Here is a 14,432-nt window from a genome sequence, read left to right on the forward strand (position 1 = left end):
CGAACCCAGTCCTTACTCCCACCGCTGCCCCTTTACCGATCCCCCAAGGGAAGGGTAAGGGGAAGGGAAAATCTTCCCTCCTTCCTACGAATGTGGAGGCCCACGCCGCAGCGGCAACGCTGATGGCGGAGGCTAACCCACCACGTCCTTCCACATCTTCTGCTCCCGTCCCAAGAGCTCCAGCTGTTGCGTCTTCTAAGCAAGTACGCACTACCGGAGGGAAAGCTGCAAGAAACGCAAAGAAAAACAAAAATAAAAAGATCAAAAAAAAGGAGAAGAAACTTGCGGCAAAGGCCCAAGAACAAGCCTTGCAAACCCAAGCCACAGGCAGTACTTCAACTGCCCAACCCAAGTCACAAAAAGAGGCGCCTCAACAAATGGAGGTGGAGTATGTGGAGCCGGATGAGGCAGTAGCCTCCACCTCCTCTATATTCAGGCCAACAACAAAACCTTCAACTGAAAAGCCCGTAGACCCAACGGCCTCGGGCCCAAATATTCATTCCCTCCCTCCCCGCCCTCAGCGTGAGCGGCGCAGCGGTCGGCAGGCCTCACAACCTGCTGGCTTTGCTGCATGGCTCCTCGCACTGTGGGAGAAATTGTCCGAGGTGATCTCCGGAGTGATCCGTGAGATCGCCTCGGGAGCTAGCCCTTTCGGGGCGCTCCTGTCGGGGTTCTACCAGATGATTGCGCAGCTCAATGGCTAGCCAGGAGTTGCGCATCATCTACTGGAACCCCGACGGGATTAAATCCCGTAAGAACGACCTCTTGATTCTCGCCCGGGAGTACAACCCTGAGGTTGTGCTCCTGGGCGAGACCAAGCTACGTCCTCAGGATGCGTTCAGGATTCCCAACTACTTCATGTACCGACGTGACGAGCTTACCCCTGCCGGGCGGCCGTTCAGGGGCACTGCGGCCCTCGTCAGGCGGGACGTGGTGCATGATCAGTTGGATTTGCTGTCCTTCACATCGACAAGGTCAGTCGGTGTGAGGGTACACACCTCGGGGGGAGATATGCGGATTTACGCCGCGTATAGACCCCCGGGGCCTGAGTTCCACCCTGAGGATATAAGACGGGCCCTGAATTACGACAGCCGCCCAGCTCTGCTGGTCGGGGACCTCAACGCGAAACACGTCGCGTGGGGCTCCCGACTTAACACAGCAGTGGGCAGGCGGCTGTTAGAAGATGCCGATAGGGGCGACTACTCCGTGGTCGGCCCCGACGAACCCACGCACGTCCCGTCCGCCGCGCGATATCAGCCCGATGTACTGGACGTGTGTGTTCATAAGGGGCTACGGTGCCCCGTAACGATCGAGGCACTGTACGACCTGGGTACCCCCCATCTCCCTATCCTGGTGACACTGGGTATGGGGCTCACCCGGGTTGCGACCTCGCCCCTACGACCGAAGGTCGACTGGGAGCTCTTTAAGAGACGACTGGTCGACCTTCCCGTAATTCAGGACCCCAACACCCCTGATGGGGTCGACGACGCGGCGGTCCGCCTTGTCGACTCCATCAGGGGAGCGATCGACCAGGCGACGACTCTTGTGCCCAGCGGCGGGCCCAGAGGTATACTCCCGGCCCATCTGAAAGCGATCATTCGCCGGAAGAGGGGCCTGAGGAGGCTCTGGGCGACAACTTGTTGTCCCAGGATCAAGCGCGAGCTTAATGAGTTGGAAGCGGAGTTGGCGGCGAAGATTAGCTCCTTCCGGGGCTATGCGTGGAAGGAAAGGATTGAGGAGGCCCGTGAGGACCCCTTTTCCGTGTCCCTCCACCGACTTTGCCGCCAGCTCTCAAATCGGCCTGCCCCCACTTGTCCACTTGTGGACGAGAGGGGCAACCGATGCTTCTCGGCTCAGGCCCGCGCCGATGTCCTGGCCGCAATGCTGGAGCGGCAGTTCGCTCCGAATGACTCTGTATCCTCAGAGGCCGCATTCCACCAATCGGTGGAAGAGAGCGTAGCGAACCTGCTCTCCTCCCCGGTGCCACCGTTGGGAGATGATGATTTCATCACTCCCAGCGAATTGCGCCTCTCCATCAAGCGGATGAAGAGGCGCAAGGCGCCGGGTGAGGACGGTATTCCCTCCCTCGCATTCTTCCACTTCCCTGAAACGGTCGTGTCATACATGACACGGCTGTTCAATTCCATTCTGTCCACAGGACACTTCCCGGGAATTTGGAAATTGGGCAAGGTCATTGCCTTGCCCAAGCCCGGCAAGGATAGGAGAAATCCCTCCAGTTACCGTCCGATCACCTTGCTGTCGCATGTGGGCAAGTTGTTCGAGCGGCTGCTGCTGAGAAGGGTGTCGCCGCACATCCTTCTCACGCTGCAATTGGTCCGAGTTATGCATCACTTGGCGGATCGGTCCAACGCGCGCCAGTACACGGCCGCAGTCTTTCTCGATATCGAGAAGGCCTTCGACCGTGTCTGGCATGCGGGACTGGTTCACAAGTTGTTGCGGAACACGGACCTCCAGCACGCCTACGTGCGACTGCTGGGGTCGTACCTGGAGGGAAGATCCTTCCTTGTCGCGGTCGAGGGCGCCAAGTCGTCGGTGCGCCCAGTCACGGCCGGAGTTCCCCAGGGAAGCGTCCTGGCACCAGTCCTCTACGCTCTCTACACCAACGACATTCCCACGCTTGAGGGCAACCTCCAAGCGTGGGAAGCCGACGTGAAGTTGGCGCTGTTTGCCGACGACAGCGCCTACTTCGCGTCATCCAACTTCCCCTCTGCGGCCATTTCGAGGATGCAGAGGCTATTGGACTTACTGCCCCAGTGGCTGGACCGATGGAGGGTCGCGGTCAACGTGGGGAAGACTGCGGCTATCCTCTTCGGTCCGGTCCGCACAACAGTCGTCCCGGGACAGCTCAGTCTCCGTGGCGCTAATGTCGAGTTTAGATCCAGCGTCCGGTACTTGGGGGTCGATATCGACCGGAGTTTGAGGATGACCGCCCACGCCAAATCGGCGTTGGCGGCCGCTCGCTATGCGAGATTCCTCCTCCGGCCGGTGTTAGCCTCCGGGTTGCCGGTCAGGACTAAGCTCGGCATTTATAAGACGTATGTCCGTTCCCGTATCACGTACGCAGCTGCGGCCTGGTATCACCTCATCCCGCAGGTCATGCGGGTGAAGTTACAGGCCCAGCAGAATCTGGCTCTTCGCACGATAGTCGGAGCAGGGCGTTACGTCAGTAATGCCGTAATCGCCCGGGATCTGGATGTGGAGTCGCTCGAGGAGTTCATCCGGAGGCTAGCTCGTAATCTTTACGAGCGGGCTGACGGTGGACCCCACGAGCATCTCCACAATTTAGCTCCCTTGCACGCCAGACCACCTGATGGTCGGGCGCTACCAAGGGAGCTACTAGAACCCCCTTCTATGGTAAGATAGTCGGCTTAACCGGAGTGATATGGGAGTGCTCATAATGAGTGCCCCCATGGGACTGAGCTGTCCACACTCGTCAGTTCCCCCCACATTGTTGGGGTGCCCCCTTATGGGGACCCATTTCCCACCCCCGTTGGGTGGACCACTCCCCCTTATGGGGAGTGACTATACGTCGGTCCCTCCCCGCGACGGCCTTCCCCTTTTGGAGAGTTCTTAGCGGGTGAGCGCCAAACTAGTGCCGCGGCCCCCCCTCTGAATTGTAGAGGTGGGGCCGCGGCATGGGGCCGGTGGCGGGCCCCTCGTCTGCTGTCTGTTGCCCTGGTTTCTTGTATATAGATGTATATAGTAGCATAGTTAGTTGTAGTTAGTTTAGTTAGAATTAGTTAGATTGTAAGGGAAAAAAAAAAAAAAAAAAAAAAAAAAAAAAAAAAAAAAAAAAAAAAAAAAAAAAAAAAAAAAAAAAAAAAAATCCGAAGCCAAGGACAGCAGCCGGCGCCGGGGTGCCACCTCCGCGGGCATCAATCCGTCGCTTACATCAAGCTCATCGTATTATGTATATGTATATATTTTGTCGATGTGGAGTGCGCCGAACGCGCATACGAACCCTCTTCCCATTCCCCCCTGCATCAACTCACCCCTGCCCTATGTGGTAGGGAGCTTCTGCCCGGGCAGTGGGGTTCGCCCCCCCTTCTTCTTCTTCTTCCTTCCAACACTACATGACGATCACGACCACTCTGTCAAGAGTGACACGACTGAGAATAATAATAATATAGTAGAATATTTTAAGCTTAGCCATAAGATATAAGAATACATGTATTTTCTAAAGTAGTGGTGGAAGTTATAATTATTAATTTATTTAATATTATAAAGAGGAAAGATTTGTTTGTTTGTTTGTATTGAATAGGCTCAGAAACTACTGAACCGATTTGGAAAATTCTTTCACTGTTTGGAAGTTACATTATTCCCGAGTGACATAGGCTATATTTTTTTTATTAAAACTCCAATAAGGTGTAAAAAAAAACCTCAAATATTCTTTACATCGCGTGCCTTGCGAAAACTATTGATGATAGAATAAAATAATGTACTACGACTTTGTAGAACACATTATTACTTAAAAAAGGGTCGCGACAGCATATGTCTAACTATTTTAATTAAGCCGCAATAAGTGTTATTTTATTTAAAAAAATTAAACGTCAATTATCGCTGAAATTTTTGTTAAAGACCCGAGCGGAGCCGAAACGGGCCGCTTGTTCGTTATAATTTTCGAGTACTCACTTTCCACCCCCACGACTGTAATTGGTGTGCAGTCAAATAAAATGCTATTAACGCTGAGATTTAAGTAACCCGAACCATCATTAGTTTGTTTTAGTTCGCGTATAATTTAATAGCAAGGTAATAGAAGATAAAATAATAAACATCGTAGTAATTCGAACTACAATTTCAATTTCATCAAAGCGGGAGACAGCCAAAGTTCAATGAAATTCGGAAACTAAAAAGGGTTGAGGTTGGGGAAAAAATTCAACTACCGTCTGCAATGGATCATTAATCAAACATCGATTTCTCAAATTTTACGAAACTGAAAATTAGTTCATTTTAATGCTGTCAAGGACATATGGTCCCACGATCCATCTAATATGGTATGGTATCTAGAACTCGCAGACATTGCAATTACATTGATATTACCCATCACTAGACGTATTAAGGTCGAAATTTCATTGCATTTTTTTTTCCTACCTAAGCTGGTAGCCTAGAGAGGCTATTCCAGCGGAACCTTACGGGGCTCAAACTTGACGACGATGCTAACACGAACCCTAGCAAGAGTCGTGCTTCGCAGAATCTACCACCGGATCGGAAACGCGACCCACTGAGAAGATCCGGCGAGAAACTCAGTGGGCTGTGTCTGAGAGTAATTGCATATGGTTCCCCATTGACTCCGGGGTGTATATTAAATAGCTTAGGAGGTCTCAAAAGTGTCAATTGCGATGGCGTATTACTCGTAGAATTAGTTGACAAGGGACTGACACAAAAGTTCGAAATATCAGATAGTTTTAACACAACCCCCTAAATATTAAGATAAATAAGACAATTTAAATGGGCATGGCGGTGGTCCCTGTTGGAGTATAAATTACGCTCCACCTTAAATAATTACACTTTAAAAATAAACCATTGCCGTCAATTGCACAAATATTCGCGCCCCATTAGAAACCAGGAACAAAATTGGCTTTCTCTCATTAATGGTGCATATTTGTAGATTGGGGTAAAACAGGACAGATGAATGAATGACTTATGTTTATAAAAATTGAATATTTAAAAACCCCTCAGTTCAATCACTTGTTGTAAGGTTGTTTTGTTAAGCTTACTGATATCCGAAAATATATTCGAGCAATTATTTTATTTGAACTTTAAAGTTTTTATTATTAATATGATAGTAATTATTTTTATATTGGGATTTAGATTTGTGGTGTTATGTGCTGGTGAATAAACTTATGTTCACGTACTATGTTCAATACGGGATCGTAGACAAGAATCAGATGTTAATTTTATATAAGAGTCATGAGTTTTAGTGTATAATATAAATACTGAATATATTTGAATTACAATAAGTTTATATACATTAAATTACAACGAGTATTCGAACTACGAAGAAAAAATAAAGTATCTTTGGTAGAGTTTTGTATTGTGACTTTTATAGCTCGTGGAGTGAAAGTTCCTGAAAGTTAGAGATTTCATTTCACATTCAAATGAATGTATTAACATTTACGGTCGGAAGAAATCGCGAAAATATCAAATATCATAACTCACTATTAGATAACATTATTCACTGAAAGATTTGGTAATAAATTATCTGACTTAAATACAGTACTTGATTCTATTTTTTATTTATTGTTTAGATGGGTGAACGAACTCACGGCCCACCTGGTGTTAAGTGGTTACCGGGGCCTATAGACATCTACAATTAAATGCCACCTTCTACCTTGAGACTTAAGTTCTAAGGACTCAGTTATAACAGTGCAACGACTGCCCCCCTTCAAACCGAAACGGATTACTGCTTCGGCAGAAATAGGCATCACGACGGAAGTTAAGGACTTGATCAAAGACCTACGTCCTCGCAAGGCTCTCAGTTCAGACGGTATTTCTAACCGCGTTATTAAACTTCTACCCACCCAACTCCTCGTGGTGTTGGCGTCTATTTTCAATGCCGCAATGACGAACTATATCTTTCCCGCGGTGTGGAAAGACGCGGACGTAATCGGCATATATAAACCCGATAAACCAAAAAATCATCCGACGGGTTACCGCCCAATAAGTCTCCTCATGTCTCTAGGCAAACTGTATGGGTGTATGCTCTACAAACGTCTCAGAGACTTCGTCTCATGCAGGGGCATTGTCACCGACGAATAATTCGGATTCCGTGCAAATCACTCATGCGGACAACAGATGCACAGGTCCACAGGTGCACAGTATGCCTCACTGAGCATATTCTCATAGGGCTTAACCGACCAAAGCTGATCTACTCGGGAGCGTTCTCTTCGACGCCGTGAAAGCGTTCGACAAAGTCTGGCACAACGGTTTGATTTTTAAACTATTCAACACGGACGTGCCGGAAACCTGGCTGAGCCTTTGCTCGCCCACCTGCCTTGGCGAAACTGGAGAGGCCTCCGGGCCACCAATAATCCATCAAACATAAAAAAAACAAATAGGAAAGGCGGTGGTACCTTTGTAGGTGGCGGCATCCTTTCGGTGAAGGTCATGGGGTGGCCCGAGGGGTTCGAAGCCGCGCGGCGCATTCCCAGCATTCTAGCGCGCTACCAAGGAACTATCAACATGTTGATAAAAGAACAACCGGCTAGCGGTATATCGCCTCCCAACCCGACAGACTGGTTCTGGTCCAGCGGCGTATTTCGGGATACCAGCGAGACCATCTGGGCGGCTTGATGGGCTGCCGTACCGAGACGGCCGACGTTTCAGAGCCTTCGTTCCGCCTCGAAGGCTCCGTCGGCCGGACGTCCTTGGGGTTAGCTGCCGTCTGGTTATAGTGTTGACCGCGGTAACCCCTTACCTCATCCGGGCTCTGACCTTTGAGGAAATCCGACGCTCGGGCGAAGAGTGCAGGAGAGTCGTTTAGTGGTTCATGCAGGGGTAGGCTCCTGAAAACATCCTTGGGCCCGCGGTCGCGCAGTTACGGACCAGTCTGACTTACACCGCGCGCTCCCTAGGCGCGGTGACCTCGTAGGAAGTTTGGCCCCCAGTACGAAAAAAAAGGGTGGTGGTACCTACCCGTGTGGACTCACAAATTATAAAAAAATATATATAAATAGTTCGACACCATGATTCTTTGGATCGAGGAAAGTTTTCGAGCGCTATCAACGGTCCGTATCATTGTTTAATAATTATGGCAATGTACCGAACACAGCGGGGCAAAGACTTTCCTATATACTGGAGTTAATATTCTAGCTGTGGTTTGGTAGCAGCTAGTAATCCAAAAAAAGTGAGGTAATCTAGCAGCCTAAAGATAATTGAACGATAAAACGATAGGCAGCGGCTCGGCTCTGCCCCTGGCATTGCTGAAGTCCATGGGCGACGGTAACTACTCACCATCAGGTGGGCCGTATGCTCGTCTGGCTACACGGGAAATAAAAATAAATATAATATAATAATAGGTTGGGGAAAAAGTCTTTTTGCATTATAGTATGTATGAACTTGTAATAAAATCTCTTTGGGTATACTATTTGTATCTAGGCTGGTATCACGAGAGGACTGTCAAAACCAATTGTCGCGGTATTTTGATCAGAAGCCCCAAAATTTCTATAACAATAGGATCATGTCCCTACCTACAAGATGGCAAAAAGTTATCGAACAAAATGGTACCTACATACTTTAGTTAAATGTAAATAAACTATATTAAAAAATGTTGTGAAATTCTTAAAAAAATGCTCACGGGGCTCAAAACCTGATGACGTTGCTAACACCAACCCCAGCAGGAGCCGTGCTTCGCAGAATCTACCATCGGATCGGAAACGCGACCCACTGAGAATATCCGGCGAGAAACTCAGTGGGCTGTGTCTGAGGGTTAATTTACTCGTCGAGCACTTCGTCGCAAGCGACGGGTTCGACGAGAACGATGACCGGTGCTTGAGGTACCTAAAAGCACCGTTAGTGGATCGGGAGGATCCGAAATGACGTGTTTGGGGCGACGTCGACTGCTTTCCATTCTTTCCACAGGATCGGGAATGTAGTTACCGGCGGCCACGATGAGAGGGTTTTCGTGTCGTGCCGTTTTATCGACATGAACAATAAAACAATAAAACATTTTGACACTAAATATACATAGAAATTTAGATAAACTTCGATATAACTTTTACAAAAATACCACTGGCAGAATTAAATCCAGGAAGCTAGCTTACAATTCCCGAAAATGAAGCCACTTAACAGTACTTAAATGTAGGTAGAGACAATTAAGCCACTTAAAAGACGCACTTCTAAATTCTGAGAACGTAATTATACGAATTTGTAAATGTAGCTTTTGAACTTCGTTATATCATCTTATGTAATGCCTCGATGATTCGAGGTTAGTTACACATTCAATTTAGAATCAAATATAACGATTGAAAGCACATAGCTTTGTTTAATATTTTACTGTTATTAGAACAACATTACTCCACAACATTTGACAAAGACGTCCTTTTGTATGGAAATAGATAGGGAAATGTTGATGCATAAATACATATAAATTCATTTACCTACACTCACTGGTGTCGTTGGTTGTAGAAGACATAATATATAATCCCTTGTGCTATTGTACGAATTAAATAAATATTTTAATTGTAAATCTTGTGTATAGATATTGTTATTTCATTCAAAATATAACTGGAAAAGTCTTCTTGCATTGTTGTTCAAATGGAAAATATTTGAACAGACATGCTTACGCCGCAGAATGTCAAGAGAATCTACACTTTAATCAGCGTCCTTTAAACTATCTAGTGTTCATAAAATTTTAAATGATAGATTATGGTTTATTTTTAATTTAAAGAAAATTACAAATTTTCAAAGGACAAACCATGGTACCAAGGTTATTAAATAAATTAACTAAGGCAATCGCTTCATAGATAATACACATAAATTTGTTAAAGATAAGTAACTCAAGCACTCAGCAAGGATGTTTACGGGCGTCGGCCACTAGATGGCTTCGTTTCGATTCGTTTCTCTGTACTCCTGCAGATGGCAATAATATATTACCTATCCTATATTTTATTTTTAATGAAGGAATTTGTAAATTTTCAGAAACGACAAATTGATAAAATTTAATCAATTTGTCTATTAAATAATATAAGGACTTGTATGATTTATTAATGTTTTATTTTCTGTGTTTAGGTATACAATAATTAAATGCCTTAACTTTAACAGCACATAAGTTTAGGGGCATCCGCTACAAGATGTCGCTAGTTTCCATACAAAAAGATATTTGTCTTAAAGTATCATCACAGTTTCAGGGCCCTGAATCGCTTAACTCGGTCCTGTTATAATTCATTTAGTGGGTCGCATCGTTAAAAATTACACTGACAGTTAAGGTTAGACTGTTTGACCGTAAAATGAAAATCAGTAGCTATGATCTTGATTACTGTACCGACTCCTGTTTTGGTTAGAGGTTGGTGGTCTCGGGGTTATTTGTTCTTGTCACCAATTTTTTGGTTCCCGTATGCATAGCTGCGTTTTGCGTAATTACTGGTGGTAAGACCTCTTGTTAGTCCGTCCGGGTAGGTAGGTACCCCACCTATTTTGGCCGTGAAGCAGTAAAGCATTTCGGTTTAAAGGGCGGGGTAGCCGTTGTAACTATACTGAGACCTTAGAGCTTATATCTCAAGATGGGTAGCGCATTTACGTTGTAGATGTCTATGGGCTCCAGTATCCACTTAACATTAGGTGGGCTGTGAGCTCGTCCACCAATCTAAGCAAGTATAAAAAAAACACGGGAGAAAGTACTTTTACATGGGTTACTAAATGTGTAACGCTTATAATTATTTACGAATATGTTGAATATGTTTTATTTTTTTATATGTAGAATGAATTTCATGTTGAGATTGAGATTGGCAAATCAGGATAGCAACAAGGAGGGTACGTGTACCGTATTCTTAAAAATTACATCATTTTTTGTATTAGGAATACGAATCCTTATTCAAAAAATAAATTGTCGAAAATCAAGTCCACTTGTTAAGACGATCAATTCAGTTGTCAATCGGACTCACTCACAGAATTAAGGGCAGAAATCTGCCGATTCTATTGCTCTGATAGCATCGTTCACTCGAGCTTTAACATGGCTTAGAGGTCCTCCAATTGTTCCGTGTAATTATTCTAACGGTACTACAGGGGACCGGGAATTTCCGCCTGGCCTTGTTGACTTTACCTGTTTTGCGAAGTTCTTTTGTCCAAATTGAAATAATTCGCCTTTTTCGCAAATCGCTGCCTCTTCCGAACTTAATTTTGTTTGAACAAAAAAAAAACAGTCGGAAAAATGTTACGTAACATCTTTTGTATAAAAAAAGAATTTAATGAGCTCTTATGTATTTAACTGAAAGCTCTCAGAATAAGATCCCTGTAGTATTTGAAAACATTACTTTTCACCCAATGACGTTGTGAATTAAAATAAAATGAAAATCAATAGTAACAATATTTATTGAAATTTTATCAATTTACATACCTACCTATATAAATTACACATTTACAGGTGAATCACCACACGGGTTGTATTGGAACTGTCCTTGGAACAGCTAATTGTATAAGCTAGTTCAGCGATTCTCAACCACTGTTCCACGGCACTTTTGTGTGCCGCCAAATTTCAAAAGTGTGCCGCCAAATTTTGCGAATATATAATAATGTTAATATTATTAAATTGTATAATTTTAAAAGAAAAATATTTTAAACATGAACATATATTAAACTTCCAAAAAAAAAATTATAGTATATTTTAGTTTATTTCGTATATTAAAATTTTTTGATAAACTATTTATGCAATGTGTTGGAGTAAGTAAATAATTTTTATCTGTTTTTTTTGTGTGCCGCCAAATTTTGAAATCGTTAAATATGTGCCGCAACAAAAAAAGGTTGAGAATCACTGAGCTAGTTATGTACGTTATTTTAGTAATTTTATTATTTAATAAATCCGCAATACAATCCGAAGGGGTTCCATCGAGAGCGTTGAACTTACATGTAATTTTTATTTGCGTTTGCTACATTGCGTACAGAAAATATTTCAATACCACTATTTTGTCAACATTGAGGATCAATTAAAATGCTATCTTAAATACACCACTAATAAGTTAATATAAAAATAATTATCTTTAGTTGGTATTTCAAATAGTCTAGAAATGTCTAAACTCTTAAAACTTAGTCTATTATTTAGTATCTAAAGTGTGAAAAAATCGCATTTTAAACAGTAAGCGGAAACATTGGAATATAGCAATATTATATAATCTAAATTATTAAGGATTTACTAATTATTTAAGTTTACAGCTACTTTGAAAGGGTTGGTTTATATTATAGGAATAACTTTTTATATTTTTATACGCGTCAGACTTAAATTGGAATGTGAAAAAGTGCAAAAAAAGATTAATGAATTGAACATTACGGTAGTACAACGTAAGTACACATCTAATACCAGCAATATTACGAAACACAGCGAAACAATAACAGTAACAATATCGTAAACAAAAGCGGAGTGCTCAATATATTATATTTCAACATATTGTTATGATCAAAAATATTTAGGTTGTGTAGTGATGTAGAACGCTTCCTGCGAGTTCCGATTCACATGAATGAGGTAGCTAACCTCTCTCCTCTCCGTCGTAGAGTTTTTTGTTTCGCCGAAAAGTGTTGTCAAAATTTACATATATTTAATATTTTATTGTGCACTTATAATTTATCGTCACATACATGATAACCGTTTGTTGTAGCTTACTCAAGACGAGGATTTATCCTGATCGCCAGGGCTCCATTTGTGACGAGCTCTATCGCGTTCGAATTTTCTGTCAACAAACAAAGCAGTAAAAGTTATCATACGTTACGACTGACCCGAAAATCAATAGTTACACCATGTTTGAAAATTGTCTACTAGTAAAAGTTTGATTTGGCAAGCCTATTCCCGAATAGTAAATCCAAATATCCACGAATGTAATGAATTGCATATGTAACAAAGGTATGTAAGGTTAGTACGTTGGTAAAATGAACAATTTGTACCTATAAAAGCACCACTCCGTTCGCTCTTGTCAGCAACGTACTGCAATCGCCAACTGGTATTTAGTGGTAGGGAACATATTAATCGTGCACGAGTAGTTGTGACGCTCTTACCTATTTCTTTTACGATTCAGCTATGCATTCCAGTTTGGAAGGGAGAGAAACAGTCTCAGTATAATACAATTGGAATCTCAACTTTATGTCCCGGTTGGCAGAATTCGCTAACAACGTTAACCATTGAACACCAATGGGCCATGTAATCATTCACCCATCTACACAAAGAAAAAAAATAAGGCGAATCTCGTAAGGATGGTTGTCGCATTGATCCGGGAAAGCAAGTATGTATTTATTTTATGTTGCATAAATTATTTGTAAAACGAGACCGTAAAATTACTACGCTCGTAAAATCTATATATTAATACGTGCAGCAAAAATTTTGCATACCTTTTTACGAAAATTGCGCGAACGGAGGAGTATGAAATTTTCCACACCTATAGAAAATATAGAGAAGAAGTGCACAATGCTAATATTTTTTATAAAAAGAATGCTTATGATACATTAAATCAATAAAGAAAACATTACACACACTACATACCATGTATTTAACGCACACACGCATGCATACTATTTATTGTCAAACTTTTGTTCTTGAAGTCTGTTGTTAAATTGAGAATAGATTAAATATTGTTTGTCTTTGTTAATATTTTTTATAGTGTAGTCTTGGCGAAATTTGTGATTATAGAAGTATAAAATACAATCATAATAGTGTATAAACTTACAATTCCAATTAGTTATAGTCGAATTTCGGCTACTGTGGGACCTCTAGTAAATTATAAATCTTTTTATTAGCAGTGTAAATAATATGTGTCAACAGAACGAAAGTGAGAATTTGTTGTATTCTCTATTGACGTAATAGGTGAGAAAAAACACCTTAAACCAGTGCCGTCATAAAAAGGCTTATCGCAGCCACTCAAACAGACAAGATAACGCTGTTTGGTTTATTAGACACTACTGTTCTATTTCAGCTATAAAAAGAACAAAATTCAGAGACAATGTTTACAGGGATTTAGGAAGGTCATTGAGATATTCCTAACTTTAAAAGCTTAAATTACAATTCATATAATTTCATTCACTGTTATCAGGTAGATAGGTCTCCAATAATTCGAGACTATACGGTCCTGAATATTTCACATTAACACATTTTGTCACTGAAAAATGTCAAGACAATTAAAATGATTGAATTTAATCTGTTTTTCAATATTGTTACGTGTTGCGTTAAAAATGCTAATAGCCACCACCAATTTTCTCATTCGTTTCATGAGCTCATGTTATTTTCATAAATTGAGTTGGATCATGTACCATTTTTATGTATGTCATGAATTGGTTTTTGAAGTTATGCTTTTGATTGCCTAGTCAGATTTATTTGTATTAATACATTCATCTCTTCTCTGTCACAGATACATACATAATATATTCATGTTATGATGTTTATGATTTTTGGATCCATATATAGTTTGGATTTTATTCATTCATTCATGTCAGGTAATGAATTGGACAATGCTAATCTCAGTTGCTCGTGTTTTACCGATTGTAATCTCCAATCACGCATTTTTAGAATGTACTAGCTGACCCGGCAGATTTCGTAATGCCTCAATCGATAAATAAAAGACCTAAACTTTTGTATAAAATAAACTTATAACAAACAAAAGCAATCCGTCTGACGGGGGACCGTCCGACACTTCAAAGGAAAAACAAAATTGTAATTTTTATTTAATTCCGAGCATTTTTATAGTTATCTACCTTTTAAACCTTCTCCGGACTTCCAC

General features: G+C 42.4%; 1 protein-coding gene across 1 annotated transcript in view; it reads right to left on the reverse strand.

Moving 5' to 3' along the window:
* Positions 1-11,936: 11,936 nt before the first annotated feature.
* NGR-A33 (neuropeptide receptor A33) overlaps positions 11,937-14,432 on the reverse strand; it is a gene marked incomplete in the record, with an annotated part of 90,920 nt that continues 88,424 nt past the window's right edge. The window contains 1 exon segment of the mRNA NM_001134277.1: positions 11,937-12,398.

The sequence above is a fragment of the Bombyx mori genome, chromosome 6 (genome assembly GCF_030269925.1).
Source record: "Bombyx mori chromosome 6, ASM3026992v2".
NCBI lineage: Eukaryota > Metazoa > Arthropoda > Insecta > Lepidoptera > Bombycidae > Bombyx > Bombyx mori.